Genomic DNA, 9,280 nt, shown 5'->3' with positions numbered 1-9,280 from the left:
GAATTCATACAAACATCATCCACAGAGATATCTATGTAGAAGTTTTTGCAGTATTTTATTATAAAAATAGACTCGAAATCATAATATGCTAACCACTAGTCCACGCTGCTGGTCTTGAATATCATAATACAAGTGAATACATTTTCGAAAAATATAAATATCAACTTCAAATATTGATTATATTAAAATTACAAATAAAAATAAACATTAATAGATGAAAAATCACTCTTATTCCTACAATATACATACGCTTTTTTAATTTAAAAATGTTGCAACTATATTATTTATTTGTATCAAACATTGGAAAATCTTCCTCTGAATTATTGATATTGATTTGGTGCTTGAATTCTGGTGCTTAATTATCTCTTCTTCTTTTCCATTTTGCTCAAATCCATTTAATTCGCTCCCACTCTTGCTGTCTTCGCCTGTCAATCTTCCTTTTTTCCATTTCCTTGAGTCTGGATATTGCTGAAATGGCACAACTCAACGCATCTGACTCAGCGTACTACGAATTTCTTTCGTATCCAGAGTTGCTGAAACGAAAAAAATATATATAAAAAGATTAAAATTAATACTTAATAATATTTTTTAACATACAAAAAAATATCTTGTCTCCAATAGCCTTGTTTATTTATTGAACTAAAGAAAAATATTGTACCTATACAATATATGTATATGATACGCTGAAAAAGCGAGGATCAGAATTGAGATATCTAAATATAAATGGAATAGGTAAGGTATCATCGATAGGAACAAAAGCGCAAATGTACAAAAGATCCCGATATCATATTCATATATTCGGAAGCTAAACTGCAGTTTAAACGATGAAAAGCCAACGTCCGGAAGTCGCATAGACCAAAAGAGAAAGCTCGGAAAAGCAAAAAACCAACAAAAACCAACAAACAACTGATTTACACGGTGGCTTTTCTTCGCGCGGAAAAGCGAGCTTTCCGTGCCGCCAGCTTGCGGGCGAAAATTCCGCGAAAAATAAAAGCGGTCTCTAGATACTCTCATTCTTATGAATGATTTATGTCCTCCGGTTGAGTGAGCTTTCACAGATCTGCAGCCGCTTTTATTTCTACCTCCCTCTCTCTTCCTGCATGTATTGTTGTCGCCCTTTGTGCCTATTGTGAGCCGTTAAATCGCACTCGATCAGTTTAGGGACCTCTGGCACACCAGCCCAAGGGAATCTTACAAATTCAAACGTCAGAGAGCATTGATACGAATACTCGATAGAGACGGTATTGAATATATATATATATATATATATATATATATATATATATATATATATATATATATATATATATATATATATATATATATATATATATATATATATATATATATATATATATATATATATATCGGACTAATTATAAGATATAGCCAGCAACATAGCTCTGCGGTTAGCGTGTAATGCTTTCAAATGAGGGGTCATGGGTTAATTCCCTTTCCCCGGTGTTGCTGACCAGACCTTATATGTATGTATGTATGCATACGACTCCAGATCAATCATTTTCTATCAAAGCCAATTTATGTAGATAGAAAGGAGTGTTGAGACTGATTTTTCTTCTGATTTTGATTCAAATGGGATAATCGGTTGAAAATGCTTTTTGATGAACCGAAAATACTCTGAAGTAATAGTGTGTATAATAAGTTAATGAAAACAGAAAAAGCTATCAAATGTTGGAACTAATAATATTAGAAGAAAAAACCACACGGTGAAACATGTTTTGATATTTCAGAGGTGGTATACAAAAGAATTTAAAAGGGTTGGACCCCAGCGCCTTGTCCATACAAACGTATTCATCAAAACTCTTGGTTAGTGGAATTTTGGGAAATGGGCTTAAATTTAGTTTCACATTTTTTCAGAGTCTATTTACGTATGTACATACATATGTGTACACGATCCCAATCCATTTAACGAGCGGTCCATAACATTTCTCTCAATATTCATGAAGATACCCGCAACCGAAAGAGGCTCACACGTCGACGGTTCCGCTGATTAACCGATTCCATGAATAAATTCGGGCGAAAATGAATAAATGGGAATCGTGACGGTTTCGCGAGATAGAGAGTGTGTGCGAAACGCAAACTCGTCTAATAATGCGATTAATCGAAATTGAGTTCGGAGGGAAAGCGCCCAAGTTAAACAGATTTATCCTTTGAGCGATAATTGGCTTCCGTTCAAGTTTTCACACTGAACAATACGCCCCCGAAGAGTGATCAATGAATTCTCGAGATTAAGGTCCAGACTAAGCCCTTCCGCCTCATCCCCCTGCCGCTATATGTCCCTTCGATCGTCCCGTGGGAAATGTGTCGCTCGCCGTGTCCGAAAAAGCGTTCGCGTTTATTTTTCGGGGGAAAATAAATGGCGTTTCCACGTTTTTCCATTATTATTAGTCGAAGTGTCTCTGGCATTCTCGTCTCGTTCCTTTTGAACGCTCACCTCAAATTACTCCTGAAACAAATTGTTTTTTTTTGCTCGTTCGTCTTTCCGTTTTTCTCGTAATTAATTTTTAATTAAAAGTAAGAGCCAAGTGTTTTTCAATGTTGCCGTTGAGTCTAAATTATTTTCAGACGTGTTTCAAATTTTATTAAAAGCACTTAAAGATACTTCAGTCTAGTAATCAGCAACTTTATTTATTAAATGAATGCCTCTTTGTGAAATGTGAGTATTTTTTTGAGTCATTATGTATGCATGTAAATATGAATTATTAGGTTGGCATGCTTGGGTTGAAGAATTTGATTTTTAAATGCTTTTTATTATTACTAAATTATGTTAATTATGTTATTTAAATAGCTACTGATCTACTGATCATTTTCTATTTTACAATTTTAATTTAATTTTGTTAGTAATCATAGTATTATATTATTCTAATGTTAATGTACAGCATAATAGGAAAAATAGCTCAAAAGCCTATTTACAATTCTTATAGTTGAAGAATGGAGTTGTCATCCTGTACATGTTTTTATTTATTTTATTTCAATCAAACATATATGTACCTTATACTCGCCTTTACAGATCGCTCCAAAGCGTGAAGTGTACAGAAAAAATGCAATAATGCAATTAATACAGGCATTTTTATACAATGCGAATTCATACAAACATAATCCACAGTGACATGGATACATTTTTGCAGCATTTTATTATAGAAATTGGCAAACTCTGATAGGAAACTATCGACCTGGAGTCACAAACCAAGGTCTGGCCAGCAGCGAGACTCTAGTGGGACTCGTACCCGTGACCCCTCTGCTCGAAACATAATACGCTAACCATTAGTCCACGCCGTTGGTTATACATTTTTTTCCGTGCTATTATGAGTTTGTTTGGCTAGTTTTATATACCACCACTTTTATAAAAATTGAATTTCCTTCTGATTTTTTTTCAATTTAAGCGTAGGTTCTATCTCGAGAGGTAATAGGATTTCATTTCATGGTTAGCGCTACTCCACTTATCTGCTGATTACATGTAACGCATCAAACGATTTACACCGTTGGGGCGCTCCGTCGAGTAAACAGTGTTTTTAAACCACACAATGAGTCTCATTCTGTGCCAATCGATTTATGTCGACAAAATTTCGAAAAAGGGGTTTTTATTTCATATATGCGTTTATATATTTTTATATATATGCGTATATATATATATATATATATATATATATATATATATATATATATATATATATATCGTTTCGATATTTTCACTATTTGTAAAATAAATAAACGTCCAATAGACTCTTATTGCAGTATTGTCTGGTTTTTTTTTATTTGAGTTTATTCATATTTAAGTTTTGACTGATTAATGAGAGTTGAAAGTCGTCGCTTTACCCGAAACTCCTATACAAAGTGCGCCACGCTCACAATGGCCATTTGTATGGCGAAAGCGGTTTTTCAGAAAATTGTGATTTTCATGCCACAGTTATTATTTTGAAATAAAAATGTTATTGGAAACTTTCTTGAGAATATATTTTTATTCTAAATACAGAATCTCCCACAAAAATATGTTAATTTTATGAAATATTAACAGACTAAAATAAGCTATTTTGATGTCAAATGTGACATTTTATTAAAGATTCGTTGATTCATATAAATATATATATATATATTTTTTAATTCAATTAATCATGCACACTTGCCTAACAGATTGCTCCAAAGCGGCGAGTGTGCTAAACAGATTAAGACTCAAGAAATTATATAATTATATATTAAATACATAATTATTACATACATACATCGAAACAATACCTGACATCAATGATCAGACATTACAAACATCGTCTACAATACGATCAATAACATTTTATGTAACAATACGAATTTTTTACTAAAAATATTTACTAAACCGAGTTTGCACCAAACAAGGCCGGTTGGGCTTACCTTCCACCTTTGCGTGACAATGTCGCCTTGCTAAAAACGCAGCAAAAGCCAGATTTCGCACGTAACGTATTTAAACAACTAAAACAACGGTGCACTGTTATGGTAATGTCCGAAATTATCTTTTTTTTTTTAAATTTGCATTAATTATAAACCGCACAAAAAAAGACCCGGTGTGCATATGTATATATATATAGGTATAATACATTGAGTATATCAATAAAAAAAATGTGTGTTTTGAACCGACTTTATACGAAAAGCATTAATTTGACTTAATATCTAAAATTTTAATCTCGTAAACATATGCCTTAATGACATGTAATTTCAGCCTACATGTACATATGTATAATTTTTCAAGCAATTACATATTGAAATTTCATTCGATAAAATCGGAATATTCAAAGAGCCGCATGCGGGTTGATGACTAAAAAAACAGCTTTCATTGAAAGCGTCCCGTTCATTTATCTTCAATCCTTTAATGGGAAATTTCCTTAGATTTTTGCGTCGACTTTTTTTGCGTTCATCATTTTTCAACGTTCGTTTTGCGTGAATGCGAATTTTCAGCAAACGTTGGTCGGTATTGAGAGTGGTCCACTCATTTTTCACTATTACCGACGACGTGTAGATTTCATGGGAGATAATGGTCACACCATCCGGGTTCAAATGTCCGCTTTTCAGGTCAACACCATCGATTTTTCCGGGCGTGCATTATTAACGGCTCGCGTGTAAATTTTCATACGCCCGCACCGTAATAAAATTACCGGAACGCTTAACCCCACTTTCACTCTATTTTATATATGTACTTTATTTTATAAATTATTGTATTCTTTGAATAATACTATAAAAACAGTGTTTTGCAAGTCACTGGAAAAACTTACATTAAAAAATAACCTTTATCAATGTACTCAATATACATATTTTTTACATACATACATATTTTTACAAACATATATACAAATATACCAGGAAGGCTTAACAGGTAAACCCCAAATGCGCCTTCCTGGTCCACATAATTATTACATAGATACATGTAAATCTAAACAATACCTGACATCTATGGTCAGATATTTCAAACATCGTATTAATACGATAAATGACGATGAATAACTTTCATGTAACAATACGAATTTTATATTCGATAAACAACCACAGAGACATCTATGGTGAGCAATATGGCGAAACCTAAGATATAACAGTAACTAAAGGTTCGTAACAAAAAATTGGGAAGGAAACGCCAATTTTACAGGAATCGTTTCAATGAAAATCAAAAAAATTGTCAAATTCTGATAAGAAATAATCGAACTCGACAAACCAAGGTCTGGCCAACAGCGAGACTTAGCGGGAATCGAACTCGTAACATCAAGTACGAAATAATTCAACATTCACCACTAGACCACGCTGCTGGTTATGTATGTATACATACACTGGGAAACAAAAAAAAACTACGTACATAGATAAAGTAACTGAAGTAAAAGTATTACTTCCGGTTCAGGTAAAAATATTCAAAAAATATTTAGTTATAAAATTTATAATTTCCATTACATGTAAAAAAATTATAATCCGATTCCGTAAGTGGTTTGAGAGATAATTTAATTCAAAAACTAAAAAAAAGAGGACAACAATAAAGGAAGGTACCATTTCCGGTCAATTTGAAAATTTACGTCGTATCGGTAAGAATTTCAGTAACCGATACTAAGTTTCAGTTCGATAGTACTAACGGTGTTCAAAAAATCCCAAAAATTCACAGACACACACACATTTTTCCTAGATCATAAAAACGTGATCAGTGATCTATCTGAGTTAGAATCAGTCAAAATCTCGAGTTCGAATTTTCGCATGAGCACAAAACTTCATCTATTGTTACTACGTACATAGATAAAGTATGTAAATATATTATATTGGGGCTTACCAGCAGCATAGATCGGTGGCTAGCGTGTAATGCTTTCAATTGTGTGGTCACGCGTTCAATCCCTGGCTTTGTGCTGCTGGATGTGTGACTCCTAGGTCGATTGTTTCCTATCAGAGATTGTCAATTTATCTGATTTTATTGAAACAGGTCCAGCAAATTGGCAACCCTGTCCTGTTTCTCGCAAAATTCAAGTTTATAGCATCTCGAATTAGTTGCTTTATACATATAAAATGCTGAAAATATGTCCATTAATGTCACTATGATAGTTAAATCGATGTTTGTAATTCGCATTGAATATTACTTAAAATACTATGTAGATGTCGTGTAAAATAAAAAAAAATATATAAATGGGTGTAACATGTATAAATAAATAAATTATCAATCTTTCCTATGTTTGACTTATTGATTTTGAATATGTTAATGATTTTCGTTTGTTCGCTAATGACATATGTATGTGTTTGAAAAATAAGCAATTTTGACAGGTTTTTTTTTTGTTTTTGCGGTCTTTAACTTAAAATCTAGTATAACTGTGCTGAAAATGAGTATTAAAATCATTACTCATGTTTTTTTTTCTATTTTATTGCTTTCAAACGAATTTTAAATAAATATTTTTTCTGTGCAATATTTGTTTTTTTGGCCTGTTTTTTATTGCATCACGTTTATAAATATTGGTTCTCTATCTCAATATATGGGTATATATGTATATTATTATTTTTATCTGAACGCACTAATTCAAGCGGTAAATTATTTTAATTGAGATAAAAATGCTGTTGATGATAAACGAATCTCCGTCAAATTTTCGGTACATATTTTTGAATAAATCATGATGATTTAAATACATTTCATCTATTACGATCACAAAAATGTAATAAACGTTTATTAAATCAAAGCTTTTTCACTAGCAAGAATATTTATCTTCATTTAGTAAAAAAAGAAAAAGATTTTTTTTCACTATTTATTTTTTATTGTATAAAAATATTAATCCCAAGGGTTGGATCTTTTTTGCAAAACTTCATATCTATATCCGTCGATTTATGGGGTTTCACTTAAGACTGGCGTCAAAGAGAAATGGTTACTTTGTCGTCGATTTATTACTACACCTCAATTTTGGCCGTGTATTTTTTCGCGAAAGTTTTTCATTTGATTTTTCATCCTTTGACGCATCGATCCTTCGACGCCCGTCAAAAGTTTTCCAGGATTTTCTTTTCCGCGCCTTTCAAACTCTGACGGATGCTATGCGATTCGGGTTTTCAACATATTTTTCCGGCATCGGGAGGTACGCCGACCTACACCTCTCGAGGTTTTCCCGTTTTCCGGTCGGAAGCTGAGATTAATATCGCTCGCAAGCCGTGAAAAACGCCGATTTCACCGAACGCTTTTCCACCGCATTATACCGTGAGGGGGATGAAAGAAAACCCATTACTATCACCGCCGGTGTATACAAACCCGTTCGGTGGAAAGGTTAATCCTGCCACGTCTTTACACATCTGTGGATACGAGTTTGCTGACGGATTTTAAAGAGGCTTATGAATTTGAGCCAGTTTATGGCAAAAATTTACATTTTATGCAGATAAGTGTAATACAGTGGGTCGGCTTCACCTGTACTACTCGTAATTGAATTTTGTACGCCCAGATGCAGAAAGTAGCTTATCGTGTACTTGGAGCATGATGGCGATAGCTTCACTAACACAGTGGTTCATGGTAATGATTTAAAGTTGACAATAAGTCAGTCATTGAATATAATAATCGACCACTAAGAATTGAATATAATTACACTGTTCGACACGAAAAATGGTTCGTCTATTTTATCGAGGTAAGCCAGCTATCAATAGAATTTTTGTTATTAATCCACAAGAATAATCGAAATATGATTTTTCTAAGTGCAATTTTATTTAATTCTCAATATAAATATAAATAAAGTAAAAAAAAAACTCCATATAAAATAGTATCAACAGTGGGAAAAAATCCCAAGTGAAAATACGTACTTTTGACTTTTGATTTGTACTGGACACTACTAGAGATTTGAAAGCTGAAAAGTACTACAAATGGAAGATAAAATACCCGACTATAGATTCCAATATTCATTTTGAACAGGAAATTGACATATTTTGAGAAATCGACCGAACAACACCAAGTTATAGAAAAATCGCGCGATTTAAAAATCACATGTATCTCCGAATCTCGAGAAAATCAACATTTATTATTATTACCAGATTCGTGTTCACTGGGCATATATCTATAAGAAAAGTCATATCTTGTCTCTGAACCAAAAAAAGTCGTCATTTTTCGAACAGTGTCATCGACCACAGTACTCTAATCGAAGTGAAACTTCCTTCGAAAACAAAAATCTCCATTAAATGAGTTGAATTGCAAAATCGTGTAAATAAACTTGTGTGTTCGATTCGTTCGATGTGTTTTCTATTTTTCCTTTTTTTTGATTACTATATATTTAATTATTTAATATGAAAAAAAAGCTCGCTAAACAAATGATCATTACGTTTATCGTTTTGATTAACCCTTAGAGTGCTGACGTCTTTTCTTTTGAAACGCTGAAAATTTCGCCTACATTTCAAACTAGAATTATGTAGAAATCCAACAGAAAGCAGGTATAAAATTTGTAGCTAATACAAACATACCCTAGATAACTATAGCCGAGGATTTTAAATTTTGTAAAGGTGTGTTTAGATTCTCTAATATGTATATCTTGCAACAATATAAAATAAATAAAAGTCTATTAATGAATTTGTTTTTCCAAAACTAGTTACGTCTTCATTGTTGTTAAAATGTAATGCTCACAATCTAAATGCCAAGCCACAATCTAAAATACTCGGCAGTTAGGGATTTCCATCGGGAAATTCTACTACGGTTATAAACTCAGAAATTCCGATGTCAACCAGTCTTTATAAACATTGACACGGATTACACGACCCACGTTCAATGCTACCTGGAAAGGCTTAGCGGGTAGTATTCTTGCTTATTTTTTACATACTC

Source organism: Arctopsyche grandis, chromosome 8 (assembly GCF_051622035.1).
Source record: "Arctopsyche grandis isolate Sample6627 chromosome 8, ASM5162203v2, whole genome shotgun sequence".
NCBI classification, from domain to species: Eukaryota; Metazoa; Arthropoda; class Insecta; order Trichoptera; family Hydropsychidae; genus Arctopsyche; species Arctopsyche grandis.
Note: the sequence above shows the minus strand (reverse complement) of the source record.